This window comes from Tinamus guttatus, unplaced genomic scaffold (genome assembly GCF_059628265.1).
Source record: "Tinamus guttatus ecotype Peru unplaced genomic scaffold, ASM5962826v1 Tinamus_guttatus_pri_ptg000240l, whole genome shotgun sequence".
NCBI classification, from domain to species: domain Eukaryota; kingdom Metazoa; phylum Chordata; class Aves; order Tinamiformes; family Tinamidae; genus Tinamus; species Tinamus guttatus.
The window spans coordinates 8,083,581-8,102,371 of record NW_028288774.1 but is presented as its reverse complement, the minus strand read 5'-3'; the positions used below and the strand labels follow the sequence as shown (position 1 = coordinate 8,102,371).

The following is an 18,791-nucleotide window of genomic DNA, read 5'->3' as shown; positions in this document are numbered from 1 at the left end:
CTGAAATACTTATTCGGTGCTTGCATAGGCTTTCTCATATTAATTAATTATGAGACTTAATTATACTCAGTCTCGCCACTCCAAGCCAATTACGGAAAACTGTGTAAAGCAAAGAATTAGGGAAATCTCCATCTCAGAGACAATCACTTATACTGACAGCACGTTATATGCAGGTATATCAAAAGGACTTTACAAATACTGACTCATATAGCTGTGCTATGGGTTGCATAAAATCATTCCTGCCTTTTCCCAAACTTTCCTGATGTTAGGAACCTGAGCAATGAACAATTCCCCCAATTTCCTCACATGACTCTGCCCCAGACAGCAAATATAAATCTGTCTCCTGCCTCATGCTTTATTTGCATGATCACCTTTCTTCCCAGAAGTAGTAACAAAAAAGCCACATAGATTAAACCCGACAGATTACAAGAGCTCTAATCCGATGACTTTCAACAGAAATTGGTAGAAATTGGTATATATTGCAGGATATTAAACTTTCTATTTATTCTAAATCTACAGTATTTTATTAACTTAATTATGTTTAGTCCAAAAAGGGAATGGTATACACTCTGAAACGTGACTTGAAAGGTTTGTTCCACTGAAGCATCCATGAATGCTTCCACGTCCTGAGTTGAAATGTTAATTCACAGCTTCCCACATTACTTAGCCTCAGGGAATCACAACAGATTTTAATGCCTCCTACAGCAAGAGCATTCCATGGGGAACCATTCTCCTTTTTCCAAGCCACTATCCTTACAAAGATGAACTAAGACAACGCAGACTGGCCCTTTTATATTAACATCCACTGATCCTCCCATAAAATGTGCATATTTGGAAAACAGGGGAGAAACAAAAGCATTAGCTATCTTTGAAAGTCAGTAAAGAGAACTATGAGTTCAATTAAATCTATGGGATTAAAACTGGAGGGTTAAGGGTGAGGTGGGGGCTTGATCTGACAAATCTGAATTTTCCTTAATTTCTGCACTCTGGTTGCCAGTCAATGGAAGCTGCTCTACTCTGTCAATCATTTGTGACTTTGACTTCTGCGGAAACAGGATTTACCCTCAGTCTTCACACTTAGATGCTTTGTGTTCAGCTCCAGCAGAATACTCAGCCTGTGCTCCTCACAGCTATGCCTTGTTACGGTGCCTCACACAGTAAGAAGAGCACTATGGCAGTTTCAAGCGCAGGCGGCCATCACATAGTACATTTTAAATTCTCTCCAGTTATCAAAGTCAGAGTTATTGGACGGCAGCAGCACTGAGCACAATAGGAACAGGCAGCCTTCATTCGCAGGACTGTAGTTGTAAAAGGGGAAAACAAACAGTAATGTTATGGCTGCTTCATACAATTTTTCTAAACACTAGGTAAAACAGGAATACCTTGCTCAAATCCACACCTGAATTTCCATATCTAATGACACCATTCCCCAACCACCCAAATAAACTCCTCGTTTTTCTCACTGTTAAGCCAAGAAAGCCTCCATTCTACAGCTGGGTTTAGACACAGAAAAAGGATGGCCAGAATCTCTCACTAGAAGCTTTCAGAGGCACACAGCTCTCTCCTCTGAATACACAGATGACTTCCTGTAGGAAGACTGCCTCAGCAAGCATCTAAAATCTGGACAGAAATTAAGTATCAAATCCTCTTAACTCAGACCTTATCCAACAAGCTTCATAACAACCAGCTTTCTTTGAACATCCAAACTGTAAATTGCAAGCATAAAATTAAGGCATAAGCTTACATCTAATATAGTATTGTTAAACCAAACATCATCACAAATCTGCTGTTAATGACAAAGTCATGTATTTTCTATGCTTTTAATACTAGCCCCTGAGCTTAATTACTATATTTAGTGTCTAGGGCAGCAGCACTTCCTACTCAGCATCCGTCACCAGTCCAGCAGTTAATTGCATACCACTGACCTTCATATAAAACACCATGGAAATTTTATTACTGCACAACTCAATTACATTTCATACAACACTGCCCCACAACTACGTCCTTTTGTAAAGGAGCATGTGCTTACAAAAGGGATATTTGAGCTAACTGAACTATTTTTAATTTTTAAAAATAAAAAACATCTCAAGATCTGCAACATACACACAAAAAAACTTTACAGCCTAAATAAAAGACAAATGTTACTAAGATTCACATTATAGACAAATGTGGAATGGAAAATATTCCCTGAAGTCATAATGGCAGGGTTATGCAGTATGCTATTTAAAAGCTATTTACCAACGATGTCCTTTTCCTCTTAGCCAGAACCCTACGGTAGAAATTCAACTGAAGAAAGTCAATTAATTGAAATTGTGGTTCTACAACTGAGGAATTGGAAGTGTAAGATGAAGTAGCTGAAGGAAAAAAATAGGCACTTTCCATTTAATCTTTAATGGGAGTCAGGACACAGGACTCCTACTCCGGCGCTACTTCTCCGTAAACCCGCCACTATGTGGGGGCTACAGCCTGCACATACACTGCCTTGTACTCTAAGTTAATTCTAAAGAAAATGCTTCCGCTGAGAACAATTCTTTAAGGCTGGGGGGTTTCCTTGCTCCTTTCCAAGCCAAAGGGCTTACAAAACAAATAATTAATGCGCAAGCCCTCTCATTTCAACCTGGCATGCTAATATACAAGCTAATGTACATCACAATAAGAAAACTTTCCTCTCCCCTTCACACTCATGGATATGTGAAGATTCAAGAGTTGTGTCAGTGATGATGAGATCCACACTCCCCGGACTTCAACGTCAGCCTTGCAGGCCGGGTTCCGGCGGGCCAGCTCCTCCCTGCCCACATACATCCACGTGGGAGCAGCTGCCCCACAGGCTCAGCCAAAGGAAGGTGCTGGTGCTGCCAGCAGAAGCGATGCAGGCCTTTCGGGAAGCACCTCTGCTCCCCGAGGGCTCGCATGAGCTGCTGTGGGGCGGTCTCGCACCCATCGGCACTTCTCGGTGCTTCTGCAGGTCTCCTCTCCTCAGCGGAACTGGCAGGAGGCAGTGGGCAGGGAGAAGCCCACCAGCATCACAGCAGGGTAAACACCAGGGCCAGAAACCAAAGAGTCTCATGAGAGGACCAGGGAGCAAACCTGATGTTCACCACTGCGCGTTCTTACAGGACAAATGAGTAGCTGCTGCACTTATTTCAGCATGACATGTCTCAAACACCTTATTCAATTTTCCTCATGTGACAAAAAAGCCTTCTAGCTTAGCAGAGACCACATTTGTATAATTTCATATTTAATTTCATCAAAGCCAGTTAAAAATGGCTTGGCTGTGTCAAGCCAGTTGGAAACTCTTCTTTGCTTAACGACTTGCAACCCATACTGCCAATGACAGTTAGGATTATCTAACAAACCAAATTCAGCATCAACATTTTGCTGTAAAGAATTACCTGTGCACTGAAAGGATGATGTCTCTAAGGCCATAAAAATATTATAGCAGTGCACATTTTAAAAGGTCATTATCATTTTTAAATTGATAGCAACCACTTATTATTGTCTATTTTTATAGATTCTTTCATTTCTGCAATACTACAGAGGAAACACGAAGTGAAACTAGCTTCAGTGCAATCAAAAAGGGAGCTCATAATTTAATTCAGTTTGCCCCCTAATTACAAATGCACAGAGAGCACAAACTAGGGAAGAAAGGAATAAGTGCAGAACAGATGCTACAACAAAGCATGCACCATTTAAAATCTCCTTTATTGGAGTAGCCTGGGTTGCAAATCACTTTGGAGAGTACACGCATTATTGAGATTACTGAAAAGTTGTGGGCAAGCCTATGATTTCAAGGGAACAGCCCTGCTCTGTTTGAAACTGGATTCAAAATTCCCATTGATTTTGCCGAGGCCTTGGCACAGATATTCTTGATGCCTGTTCACAGGAACATAATACATGTAACTGCCAGGAATGGCTCACTGTAGAGCTCTATGCAAAAAGAAGTTAAAAACGAATGCAAAGAAGACAGACAAGTCCCCCCTCTCTCAGCCAGGAAGGCTTTCCTTGCCATCTCTTCGGCACTTTCACCTCTGCCAGAATTCCCCTCTGCCCATGTGGCCCCTCCAGCTGTCCCAAGTGTCCTCAATAGAAAGCACTGCTGAGCAGCCAGGCCATAGATTAAGCAGTATTAGATGTTCTTTCTGTCATTTTGTTCCCAGTAATTTAGAAAATGATTTTTCGTGTTGAGAATTTTTTCTGACAGAACGAGAGAGAGATTCAAGAAAAAAAACGGAGTTTCAAAGATCAGAATATGTCAGACTCTGGGCAATACTTAATGTGTCTCCATGACCATGAACACGTACACAAACACAAGCACATGCATGCACATTTATATTAAAATCAAGTCTTTTGGAGGAGTCTTACAAAAAACAAAAAAAATGCTCAACAGGAAGAGTCTGTTTAATGTAGGATTTAAGGCAAGGCACTTCCATTTGCATAGATCACTTAGAGCAACAGCAATTCACAAAATTCTCCCGTCAAAATCATGACACATTTTGTCTAAAGCTACACATTCCTTGCAGATCACACTGCTTTTCTCATGCTGTTAATAAGATAATCTGTTACATGAGGCTTACAAATCCATTTAAATTGATTTTAATTAATGAATCAATCACTAGCCACTGATGACTTGGTCTACAGGCAGCAAGTAATTCAAAGCCCCAGGCTTCTAATCCCACACCAAAATCTACATTAGAGCAACAGGGTACCTCTCAGATCGATAGTAACACAAAGATGTTCAGTTCATACACATCTGCAGAATATCAACTTCCTAAAAATATAGCTCTTACGCATTACAATTCCCATGTTAAGGACTGTGTAACTTGGAAACAATATTAAATCATTTACATTTCTTTGCAAATGAAATAAATGAAAGCAAGCATGACTATAACCCACTTAAAACTTTTAGATGCTTATTTCACTTGAAGATTTTCTCTTTGTTCTTAAACAATCAGTTATTTAATATTAATAGAAAATTACCCTTCATATGGTCACAGACATGAACAATGACTTTTACGCATGCTTTGATCCTGTGTAAATTCATGGCTATTCTCTGCTGCTAAAGTGCTTGATTTTTCATTAAAAAAAAAAAAACAAAGAAAATTTCTGTCCCAAAAGCAACATGCAAAAGTAGTGTGAAGATCATCTTTGTAATTTCAGTAAGTTAATTATCATAATTATTGTTATTACAAGAAGTTAATTACAATGCAGTGAGTGAAATCCACAATAGGTCGTGTGATGCTGATCGCTGCAAACCCTGGAGCTCCAGTATCTGGCTGCCTGCACCAGGCAGGACCCACATGAGCTACGTGGGCTCTCCTGGGCACGCAAACAGCCTGGGCCCTGGCATAGCCCCTGTGAACAAAGCTCCAGGAACCAGTCAAGAGCACAGGAAGAAAAAACACCTGCCTCCCTGGGAAGCTCCCTGCTCATAGTAAGGATCTTGCCCTGGGAAAGTTTAATGTCAAAAGCAGAATTTCAGTTACAGACCAGTTACCCTATTTACTTTTTTTTTTTTTTTTAATATAGTATTATCTACCTGTTCACAGCTGAATGACTTAAATATTTCAAGAGATATCCTGATTCCACCACATTGACAGAGCAGCTTGCGATAGAGCACATCAAGAACTACTGTATTTTGCCAAAATAAACCCAATGGCTTATCCCAGGATGGACCTTACTGGCCATTGAGGGCCGCTCATGCCACCACTGTGGGAAAAATGAGTGGTTGGCATGGGCCATTGGAAAAGCATCCAGAAAAAAGTACTGACACACACCTACCAACCGGGAGAGAATGGTGTTTCCAGTTCCCCTAGGGCAACCTCACCCTCTAACTGAAAACTCCTCAGAAACTCTGGTATTGCTGCCTGAGCGAGGAGCTGACTATCTCCAGGCCTTCCCATCAATGTAGACCTCCATGGACAGAACGAGGAGGTGGGAAAAGACTCTTAGGGCATGTGTCTCCGTATTAAAACGGGTCTCAGCATTCAGCTGCCTGCAGGACAGTGTGGACCCCCTGCTTTTTTCCCAGCCCACACCGCCTGACAGACACAACATTCAAGAAGGACCAGACTGCACATCACTATGGGATCAGCATAACCTTTAAATGGCCATTAGTTACACTGGGGTCAATTTATCAACACTGATTTACACCAGCTAAGAAGGAATCCAGTCTGTAGCTTGCTTATAAGGTGATTTCATGTATTATTAATAGAAAAAAACCTTGCTGCCTTTTGCCTATATTCATTTTTAATCAATGCTGCATATACATCATCAATTCTAGTTTAATCAACACTGCCAAAAATAGCTTTTTTATGCAGTGCCTAACTACCTCATTGCTCTCAATACTTGTGTTCCCAGTTTGTTACAAACAGACTATTTTTTGGAGGAAGGAACAATTACGGAAGGTAGGTTTGGCTTTTATGTGCAGCTAATTAATCAGGGAGTTAAATTAACCAAATAATATGTGCAAGATACCAAATGATCTTTTATAATATTTAAGAAAAACATAAAGGGTTGAATTCTTTCCAGGCGCAAACACATTAACATCAACATTGTACCAAACGTGAAGCTGGTCCCGCTAGCTCAAAAGGTAAATAGTACATCCTCTCGAGCAGATGTTACAGTGTACAGGCACTCCACATTTAAAGAGAACGATGCTGTAGCCAACACTGCTCTGCTGACACAGAGACAATCAATGTGTCCTTGATTATGAGGAGGCAAACAGTTTTCACTACAAAAAAAAAAGCAACTGAAAAACAAATCATGTGTTTTTATTTTACATGTTCCAAGTTTGGGTTGTTTTTTTTCAAGTCCTTTTGGAGCACTGAAACAGCATAAAAATAGTTTGTTGCACAAGCATAAAACAAAGTAACTGCTAAATAAACATTTCAAATTTACTCCTATGGGTTCAATTCTCTTTTCCATTACTATTCAGCAGTTTGATGATATCACTAAAACTCTCTTCCTTTTTTGTTCTGGTAAACTGAGGAGATGGGATTTGTCCAAGACCTGTCCATAGTGTGCTCCCTCTGTTCCATATTCTGAATATCACTGTTGGAAAATGTATTGCAGCGCAGAATGTAGTATATGCCAATATATCCTGACATTCAAATCAAGACCACAAATTATAAACAGTTTCAGCAAATTGACTCGAGTGCCTTTGTTCCTCAGACATACATCTTCCTATTGCTTACAAAAGCAGCATATACTAACCACTAACACTGCCATAGCCAGTACTGGGAAAGGAAGTTATTGAAGCCTGGATTTCCTGCTTTCAGTTGTAGCCAAGAACTGTGAGGCTTGTAGTGGTTTCAGGAACTGACTCATCTAATGATTCATGGATAAGATACTGGTTTTAATATATTTCTGATCATAAGACTCATAAACTTCAAAAACAGTCAGTGATGCTTAATTCTCATTTTGAAGTAAAAAAAGTAAATAAATCAAGTAAACAAACATTGTCAAGGAACACACTGGCTAATAATTATAAATATGTTTACTATGCACCCTTTTCCTTAAAAAACATACTCTGTTAAAAAAAAGTATCTTAAAATTTCTGAAATTCATTTCAAGTGAATGTTGACAATGAATTCAAAATTCACTGTCAAAGAAAGAGTTATCTTTGTTACAGCCCTGACACATCTAAACTTCAAGTAGTGGGCAGGTAGCATATCAAATGTACTTTTTACTATAGCTTAGGTACGCAAATATCTACGGCTATATTTGAATGGATACATTCCAGAGTTGCTGTTGTTGATGTACTCTATTTCTTTAACTATGTGTAATACGTGCAATCAAAGATCAGCTGGTAACAATACCTTTAGATGTTTGAAAGAACAACAAAGTTCTCTTTCAGGGGTCACTGGGGCTTCTTTGGTCCTTCTGAAAGCCATGACTAACACCATGGATCTTACGCACTCAGAAATGCCAGCGTTTTTGTGCTAATTCAGAATGCACAAGCAGCCATGTTTATGCCTTTAGTTCTTCCAGAGGAACACATGCCCTCCAGTGCATCAAAATGCTTTTTGGCCACAACACAAATCTCATCAGTATGCTGTAATCTGAACTGCCAAATCCTTGCACCTAAAAAATAGCTCAAGACGGAAGCTTAATTCTGCTAGGCACATGTACAGAAAAGTACTGGTTTACTTTTTAATTTTTGAACTGCAATCTGCAGTCACTCCCATATGATGTACAGTGCTGGGCGGGTGGGCGAGTTTAGCATTTCTATATTCCACCATGTGCACAACTAGCACAAAAAGAAAGAAAACAAAATGCATGTTGCTTGGGGAAAAAGGGAAAAAAAAAAAAAAAAAAGAACGGCAGTTAAAACAGTTGACAAGAAAAGGCCAAAGTGCGCTCAGTGGCTGGCAGTCATTTTATGGCTATAGTCCTACAGCAGATTTACTTAGATGACGTCAGTGGCTCCTATCCAGCTTTTCGTTGGTAGCATTTACCACTTGCCTCTTGAAGCCTCGGCTATGCTACAGAGCAGTAGACCATAATCAAAATTCCCTTTGTGAAATAGAGTTTACCTCAGGGCACAGAAGCATAGCTAGCTGAATTGCAGGCTCTTCACCCTGTACTGCATGCCCAGAAATAAATAACCTACAATACTGTACTTTCCTTAATACAGAGGAACCATTAAAAGCATCCTGCTACCTAAAAAAAGGGTTCTTAAATTTGTTTCCAGCATCCTAGAGACCAGAATATTCGTTAATTTTCCAAGTACCACAGAACTATGACAATTCTCTTGCCCTTCTATTATTTTTTGTATTGTTTTGGGAGATCTGAGAGATCAAGTTGTTTACAGGTCATTGTCTCACCAACAAACAATTACTACTAGCACATGTGAACTGGTAAAGGATGCTGTATATTTTAAAAACATTTTTCAGATATGCCCCTTCAAAAGTTTAACTATAGCTGGTCAATAAGAACGTAGTAAACATGGCCCAAAGCAAGGAAACAAATTACTGCAAGTACACAGTAGTATATTTAATGAGCAAAACACACCTCATTTGGAGCTACAGATTTACTGTCGCAAAAGAATAATGAGAATCAGCAAAATGCTGAGCAGCCCCGGTCAAGTAGACACCAGATGGGAGGCTCTAAAGTTTACCCACAAAAATCAAACACATGAAGTCACCTTATTGTACCAAATAAATACAGATTTGCTGTGTTTTAACAGCCGCGTCAGTCCAAAATGTCCACACATGTTATGGGTGATAACCATATCGGTCAGTGGAGTGAAAATTGCCTCTCACCTTTAGGCACATAGAAACAGTTCATAGGGAAGATGTATAAATACCTTGCAGAGAATCAGAACCCTGAACACCTACCCTTCCCCACCTTCCCCTTTTCTTTCCTCTCCAACACAGGAGATAGTGTGAGAGATCACTTGTCTAATCTGCACTAAGCCAGAGGACAGAAAATATTTTCACCCAGCTGTTCCTAAGTACAAGACGTGCCGTGGACAAGTGCTCTATATCTTAAACCAAACTGGCGATCCCCAGAGCAGCTTTAAGCCAACGCACCATGTCTCACCAGAGGCACGAAGCCTCCTCGGAGCAGCCTGCAGTGCCTCACCACGACCTGGGGCACCGCACGGGTGTGCGGAGCAGGGGCCTGACACCTCCTTCCCCACCAGCTTCCTGCCCCTGCCCACACCTCCACTTTGTCCGTAGCTGGAGGGGCCGCCGCAGAGCAAACACTGCTCTGAGCTGCCACATTGCTACACTGAAAAGGGACAGGACAAAAAGTTCTTCTCTTTGACCTCCTTCCATTACCAGAAAAATGGTGTCAGCGCACAGATTTATAAGTCAACTGCAAACTTCTCTGTGACAATCCAGCCCTCAGCTCAGTCGTTAGGCACCGGGAAGCCCAAAGGCAGTGTATCAGAACAAGCAGCACATTCTTTCAAACAGCCACCACCAGCATCAAGGAGGACGAGCACAGCAAGGTGGGCGGCAAGACCTGACTGCGGCAATGGCGGAGGAAGCAGCAAGGTAGCTAGGGAGCAAAGGGAGACAACGGCATGCAGGAGCCGGGGGTAGGCGAGCCCGGCGAGGGCCGCCCGGCGAGGGCCGCCCAGCATGCACACAGCCAGCAGCAAGGGCCCCGCGCGCAGCGCCCTGCGAGCCCTGGGGGCACCAGGCAGCGCGGAGCACGCAGCGGGTCAGGGAGCAGCACCCACATGCAGCCCTAGGCCACCAGCGCAGCTCCCAATGCAAGGCTCTATTCATGGGCGAGACTCCTTCCTGCCCCACAACAGATTAGGCCAAGGAAAGAGGAAAGAGAAAAGAAAAAGAAAAAGAAAAAGAAAAAGAAAAAGAAAAAGAAAAAGAAAAAGAAAAAGAAAAAGAAAAAGAAAAAGAAAAAGAAAAAGAAAAAGAAAAAGAAAAAGAAAAAGAAAAAGAAAAAGAAAAAGAAAAAGAAAAAGAAAAAGAAAAAGAAAAAGAAAAAGAAAAAGAAAAAGAAAAAGAAAAGAAAAAAAAAGCTGGGGGGGCATAGGGGGATGAGGAAAAAATGAAGGAACTTCCACCACTCTCCATTGATCTTGAATGACAAATTCTTAAAGATCAGCTGCTAAATGGATGTATAATTTTTAGGGGCTGCTTTACTGAAGTAATAAAGGTAAAATACGGGATGTGGAAAATGAAATTGTTTTCAGAGCCTTGCCTCTTATTTTAAGACACAAAACAGTTCTAGGGAAAAAAAACAGGCACATGTGCAGTAGTCATGAGATAAACACAAAAATAAATTTTCCTTTCTATCATTAATATTTATCTCCAAACAATAAATATTTTAGTCAAGATCCACACAACAGCAGCTTTCAGCCTCTAAACCTCTATGAATTTAGTTTTTCTTCCAAAGTCTGTTCTGACATTTTCTCCCCTTAAAACCAAAATGTCATTCCTGAATTATAATCTCTTCACAGAAAGACAACCCTGTAAAAAAAACAGACCAGCTAATTCCAAAAATAATCACCATTGTTCCAGGGCACCATGAGGTGGATGAATGAAGAGAGATTCCACCAAGGGAATAACCGTGATGTCTATAACGTTAAGGAACAATTTGGCACCAAAAACACTCAAGGCCATACTGGTTGGCGATTCAAACATGAAGCATATCAAAATGCTAGTGATAAGCTAAATTAACAGATAGCTTATCTGAAGCATATACTAGCCATATGGTGCCACAACTTCTGTTGCCTGTTGCTGGCATAACAATAGGCTACTGCCGTCTTAGGCTGGAAGCACTATTTGACAAACTGTCAACAGCAGTTTTATTTTTTTGCGGAGCTCTAGGGCAATAGCGCACTCATCTATTTGCATTTTTTTTTTTTAAACAGGTGAACAAAGAGTAAACCAGATGTCAAGTTTAGTGATGGAGCTGTCTGCTTGGGGAGATTTAGCAGAGGCAGGCATACTGCTACAGCACCCACCCAGACAATGAGCTTTTCTAAAAACACTCTGGCCTAGGGGAGTGGCTATTTAAAACACTTGGCTTCTTTTATTTCAGTACTATGGAAGTGAATTCTGCTCTTAAGTGCCAGCTCAAATGAAGTCATTTTGTTTCACTGGGGCTTTCTTTGCATTTTAGCAATGTAGCATGTACTGCAGTAAAGGAAAAGACAAGTATATGAAAATAAAAAATCATATATGCAGCCCTTTTCCAGACAGATCTTGGGCAGAAGGAGAGGGAGAGAACTAATGATTTGATTGCATATCAAAATAAAAATCTGTCAAAGCATATTTCAAGTAGAAGTTAAAGTAATTTTCTCCCTTTAAAAAAAAAAAAAAAAACCTCTTGAAAACATTCAAAAGAATTGGTATTTACAACCCTGCAAGCTCCATGAAGGCAAGGTGTGAATGCTGATAGATAAGGAAGATTTACAAGGGGGCTTTAATACATGACAGAGACACAATTTGTTAATACCAGAAAAATCATGAGAGATGTTTTTTACTTTAAAAACCAACAAACAAAAAAACATTTTTGTTACTTATGTACTGTCCAAGGAAGTCTTTTGATGGCAATACAGTAATCCACTCACTTGATTTAACATTTCAAAAATTGACAGAAAAACATATATATATATATGTATATAAAATATATATAGTAGATGTGTCTAGAGTATCCAATTACAAAAATGCAGTTTTAGTTGTGTTTTGTAGGAGTGTGAAAGATGTAATGAGAAAAATAGGTAACTTTCTGCTCTAATAATCTGTTCTGCTTTGATAGGCAGTTATGGGAACATATTTATTTTCTGACTTTTACCCAGTTAAGTATGTAGCATTTTTAGATTATCTTTTCAAATTGTTCTTGAACATTCTCGTTAAAAAAAGAGCTCCTTTCATGTTAAGTTGAGATTGCACTTGAACTCTTTCCAAAAGCCAGAGCTGTACTGAATTATGATAATTAGAAAGCTGTGCGCATAAAAGGCAGCACAGTTGATGCATTTAAAAAAGTTCATGCCAGAGAATATAAGTTCAATATGTTCTCACATAATTAACATTTCCCATCATTAGCAGCAGTTTTCAGTTTATGTATCTGTAAAAACAACAGCACTCGTCATTGTTTTAGATTCCCAGTCAATAGCATTTTAATAGTTTTACACATAATCCTCAACTTTCCTCCCCTGCCCCCAGCACTCAGAGATTCCCAGTTTTACCTTCTGACCCGCTAGCAAAACTCCCTTTTGCAGTCATATTCTTCTGCTACCACACAGACTATGTCAGATTCAAAAGTTTAATGAAGAGCTAATAAGAGTTAGAAATCTAAGAAGGCCATGTGGAAACGTACGACAGGATGTGGACGTAGTAATCACGCTGTTCCAGTAAACAATGACTAGAAGACAAAGAACAAGAAGTTGTAGGTGATACCTTTACTGGACTGGTGCCAAAACAAAATGGGCCGCCTTGGAGAAACCTGTGCACAAGCTGGAAAGCCTGGAAAAGGGGTCTGTTGTCCTCTCCAAATGGGCAAGCTTCTGCTATGCTTTACACACAGAATGGGTTTTCAGAGTGTTACTAAGGCACCGACACAAATTCATGTAACAAATAAGTGCATATAGCACATGATGAGCTGCTCTGCAAGGCATTCACAGGCTTCCCATACAAGATACTTCAAATTAGTTGTTAGAAAACAGATTTTGACACAAGCTTGTTAGAAAGCTCTCCCTTCTTTCCTCGTATTTTAAAATTAATTTATTTCTGGGAGAACTTTAATAACCTGAAACAGCCCCAAAGTTACTGAACCTGCATCAAACACAGATGGTGAAATTTGGGGTGTATTAATAACAAGGCAAAACTCATGGGGATTGCAATAGGATCAGAATTTCACAGCGAAAACAAGAAAAAAAAATCAAGAGAGGTCAGGAGTACAAAATCAGAAAAATTCTAGATGAATTTTAATATAACAAATCCAAGGAACAGATTTAAAGCTGGTGCCTCAAAGGATTGAGGTCTGCAACTTTTCACTCTCCTGTGTTTTGGAAATGAGCAATCATTAAAACCAAACACAAAATTATTCCAGGAAATATTATTCCATCCTTGTTCCACTTGCAAAAGTCAAAAGGAGTTTTGTGCAAGAACAGAGGGCAAGATATGGCTGTAAAGCAGGAATTTATTGCAGAGATTTTTCTTCTAGAAGTGTCTTCAGTGTGGCTTAGAGTAAGTTGGCTTCACAATAAATAATGTCATTAATCTGGTCATATATCACAGGATATAATTTAAGTTTTACAGTACTTGTATACATTGCCATGAAATCTCTAGCAGCAGTCTCCACTAGGGAGATAATTTACCTCTTCTAGGTAAATTATCTCTTCTAGGTTCTAAAAGTTAGTTGAGACTCACTTAACATTTTTTAATAATAAATGACTGTAGTTTAGGAATATAAAACACTCCTACTTGAAGCAGGCATTAATAGCATAGTGCTGCAAAATGACAATATACTAATTAAATCTCAAATCTCAGAACTAAATAAATATTACTTTTCTCATACTGAACATAGGTCCTCTAAAGACCTGGGCATTCTAAAATAATATTTAAGGGCCAATTTACATCCTCACTAGAGCAATATAGTATAGCTGTACAGAATAGGTCAGCAGGAAGTCAACGGAATTAACCTGAATTTACACCAGGAGAAGCGGGGCAGGGTGGGGGATCAAGAGCAAAACCCACATCCTCAAGGTGAGGATTCAGCCCTCACCTTGAATCTGCACAGGGTGTGGATAAGAGCACAAATGGAGGGAGCGGCCAACTTTTAATAGAATTTTGCCTGCAAGTTTAAATTATGAGCAAAGCTGAACACAAAAATTTGAAAAAAAAAAACCACTAATGTATCAAATTTGATATTCTTTTATTAAGAAAAGATGCACACAGAGCAGCACCCATTTCCTTCTGTTAGACATCAAGTATCATACTAAATATGCATATAAAGCATATGCTGTAAATATCTTAGTATTTGATCCAGCAAATGTTTATGTACATGAGTCATCCTCATCACTTTAACCTGAGCAAGAACTGGCTCTAACAAATCTTCCCCCCCACCCCACCCCCACCCCCTTCTCCTAAATAGAATAATTTCAGAAACGCAGTGCCGGTTTTTACCAACTCTCGAAAGATAAAACATTAATATTAATGCCAAGACAAAATAACATATTAATAAGCAGCGCGTGGGCACGCACGTGTGTGCAGTCAGAAGTCATACACTCGGAATGCAGTGTTTGAAGGCAATCTTTTCACAAACACACACATTCAAAACCGTATGCAAGATCATGTTTTGAGAACAACCTTAGGCACCTTCCAATAAAATCAGATTATGTCTACTGAAATTGTTCCAACTGTGTAACCACCCTACTTCATAGATTGGGCGCTGTGAGTTATATCACAATACATAGCTATTTTTACCTTTCACTTTTTGTTAAGCAAAAGATTCTTTGCTTACACCCCATTATTTCTGTAGATTCAGAGGTCTATATTACACTTTTTCCTTATATTTTATCTGGAAAGACTGCTTACAATTTTATCTACAGAGGTAGTTTAAAAAGAAAGAAGCAAGAGTTCTTTCTTCCTCTGCATTTGACTTTACTCAGCCTGAAGTTTTCAGTCGTAAACAAAGCCTAAAAACCACTTAGCAATACCCAAAACCACTACACTGTCCAGCAACAACAGTAACAACAAAAAGAAATGCTAGTTACAAATTATACCAAACATGTTACACGCATGCTCACACATACACACACATCACGACTATCGTTCCTTGGCTGGAAATTCACGGCGGGTCTAGCTCACAATTAAGTATAGTTGTCCTTTTTTCAGCTGTTTAATTAAACCCCTTTAAGCAGAGGCTGTCTTCACTAAGGTTCATGTCAAACCACAATTTTTCTCTGCTTCAGTGCTCGTGTACATCCCACTCAGCACTATAACTGAATAACTATAGAGAATATAAAACAGTAATTTGAATCTTAAAAGCTGTTGTTACACTCTTCCAGGTGTAAAAAAATAGTAATATTTACCTCACCAAAACAGCATATTTAAGATTGATGTTCAAAATACTCTTAATATGTGTTTATCAGCGAAGTAGGTATTTCTAGATTACTAAGTTGAAAAACAGAGACAAATGATTTGCATCCAAAATTTCTGCTTGATCAGATCTGCTGATATAAACCTGAATCAAACAAAATGCAGATCCCTACTGGTACAGAAAATACACCATGACTAACTCGAAATCTGCACAGCATAGTGTGTGCATTTTACTGCAGAGGTGAAAAAGAAAAGCATCTCAAAAAAGTTGACCTTTAAACCAAAATTATTTGAAAAATTTGATTTTAAATCGATGCAAGTTACCAATGTGACCCACACATAAAATCTTCAATTCACACTCTAAGAGCATGCACTGTAATAATTCCTATATTTCTCTTCCAAATAAAGTGTGCATACATGTTTAATATACAAACTTACAAACATGCTAGCTTTCCCTCCTCCTCCAAGTGAGAAATTTAATATCCACTTCTGTGTTGTTTTTGATAGCACGATCTTACCACTAGTACAATCCAATATACTTGCAATGGTATTCCCCAACTATTTATAGCGATAGAACACACCATATCCTACAGACACACATTCCCAACGTAGGGATATATGGCGAGTCCCATATAATTTAAAGTTAAGCCCTAATGTTATTATAATCATTTTGTAATTGTTTTGCTTCATATTCAATTGCACGTAGTGCTTTGATTTTTCCAATAAGGGGCATTCCCACAGAGATTTCCATCCTGGATGCACTGCCTAATAACTGAACGTGCAATTACCAAATACAGTATTTTATCTGTACATCTCCACACTCTGCCTTTATCTAGATATCTCTCCAAAACTGGTAACTAACAATAATGTATTTCCAAATTTTATCAACATTAAGGGAAAGCAAATACGTTTATTAGAGCAATACAGCTGCACGGTTACTTTTTTTCCCTGAGGCTCTGCCATTTCAGCTTACTTTCTTATACAAAACACTTTACACCAGAAAACGCCTGCACAATCTGATGTTTCTTGGAGCTTCTTTCCCAGACAGTGTTTGATAATGAAGAAGGTTTTTTTAATTATACATAAATATAATGCATATGAGTGTATATATGCGTTAGATATATATATAGGGATCCATTTTCATTCAGAAAATGCAGAACACAACTGCTCCCTAACTTTCCAGCACTTCTGGAGGTCACTTTTCATTTCTTACTATCAAAGGCAGGCACTTGTTTCTAATAAGTTAACAACTCTCCTGAGAAACATGGGTGGCTGGTATTTCATTGTTTCATAAATATTTTTATACTGTAACACCATTCAACTTAAACCAGATTTCAAGAGGAGCACAATCACGCGCAGCATTACGTTCAGCAGAGGTAGGAGCGCGGACTTTTGTACGGGCTGAGGAGAGCACGGGTTCCCCCTCCCCGTTTTGCTTTGCCTCTCTCCATTATTTTTGTTTAGTTGTTTGGAGGGCCGCGCTGCTTGAGCCGCGCTACAAAAGCGGCACTGTATAACTTTTCCCTCCCCCCAGAAGTGTACTTCCTTTGAAAACGCTCCTTCTGGGAACAAAGGCTGCAACCGGCCCTCCACATCAGCGCTCTGGACATCTGTGGAATAGATCTCTGTAAAACGTTACGGATAAATAAATAACCCTATGGTTCCTACCGAAAGGAAGTTTTCCAGGGACAATCTCCTCGGTGTTGCTGTAACTGCGACTTTGTCTTTTTTGGATACAATGTTTCTGCTGACTCCCGAAAATTTTCCACTTGAATGTGCAATTAACCAGCAGCAGCGGCAGCAGCTCTAGAGAAGAAGCAGCGAAAAAGGACATTCCTTCTTTCATCTTTTAAAGTAAAAGAGCAAGGGGGAGGCGAACGAAACTGCGGGCACCTCACGGCCCCACTCTCCCGAGGCGGGTCGGGAAGCTCGGAAGCGCCAGGCCTTTTTTTTTTTTTTTCCCTAATTTATTACTGCTGTGATTTTTTGTTTTTCTTTTCTTTTTTTCGAACTCGGGGGTACCGCTAACTTCTTCCGTCTGGCTGAAAAAAGGCAAAAGCGTGAGGAATGTCAGAGAGGCGCGGGGTGCGCGAGAGTGCGCGTTGCGCGCGTGTGAGAGCGTGTGTGAGCGCGCCGGGCGCCGCGCCGTGACTCAGGGCACCGCCGAGCGCCGCCACCGCCGCCTGTTGCGGCTCCGCGAGCGCCCGCGCGGCCGAAGCCTCCGCGGCGCCGCCGCTGCCCCGCGCCCGCCCCGCTGCTCCCGGGCACCTGCGGGGCGCGCGCGGCGGGGCGCGGGGCCACTTCTCCCCCCACCCCGTGTCCCCCCGCAGGGCGCGGAGCGGCGCGGGCGGTCCCGCTCCCCCGCGCGCCGCACTCACCTCCGCGCCGCGCTGCGCTGCCCGCCTCCCGGCGCCGCCAGCGCGCCGCGGCCCCGCGCAAACTTCGCCCGGCGCCCCCCGGGCCGCGCAGCTATTTATAGCGCCGCGCTTATTTTTAATGTGCCGCTTCGCTATTTATATCGCGGGGCGCGCGGCCGGAGCCCGCGGAGGGACGCGCTGCTGCCCGGCCGGCGCGGCGGGGCGCGGGGCGGGCCGGGTCCGGCCGGGCTGCGCGGCGCCAGCGATGCGAGGAATGCGCGGAATGAGGGGAGGAATGAGATGAACGCGGGAGCGGGCGGGAGCGGGCGCCGCGGGGCGGAGCGGAGCGCGGCCCGCGCCTCCTGCGGCCGCGGCGCGCGGCGGGCGGGGCGGGGCGGGGCCTGGCGCCGCGCTGACCTCATCGGGGAGCCCGCGCGGGGCCCGGCACCTGAGCGGGGCGGCCCGGCCCGGCCCGCGGAGGTCGCAGCAGCGGCGCCGCCTCGGCTCGCGCCGCAGCACTTTAGGGAAACTGCTTGGATTGCGATGGTTTGCAAGGCAGCTGCAGGGGCACTGAGTTTGCAAAGGGAGCTCAGTGGTTTGGGACACGCTGCAGGCACTCGCTGCACGGGGAGCTCAGTGGTTTGGGACACGCTGCAGGCACTCGCTGCACCTCCTGGGGCTGGCCCCGACAGAGGGGAGTGAGTAAGCAGGCTGCGGCCCCGGTAACACCCCCCTGCTTCCGTGGTGCTCCCCCGAATCCTGGGACATGTGAGTCAGGCCAGTGGCTGCCCCGGGCCTACCCCAGCCCCTTGAGTGACGGAGTGTTTGCAAAAAGGTTCATTCACATTACAGCCCCCAACAGGAGCACTGGGTGCTTCACCCCATGTGAAGCCCTCTCCTGTCCCCCAGA

General features: G+C 41.8%; 1 protein-coding gene across 2 annotated transcripts in view; it reads right to left on the bottom strand.

The window, feature by feature from the left end:
- Positions 1-17,339, bottom strand: part of TEAD1 (TEA domain transcription factor 1) — a 146,168-nt gene extending 128,829 nt beyond the window's left edge. For both annotated transcript variants that reach the window (XM_088525821.1, XM_088525822.1), the window contains exon 1: positions 17,193-17,339. The gene's annotated coding sequence lies outside the window, so the exon portion shown is untranslated. The remainder of the gene's footprint in view (positions 1-17,192) is intronic.
- Positions 17,340-18,791: the final 1,452 nt, after the last annotated feature.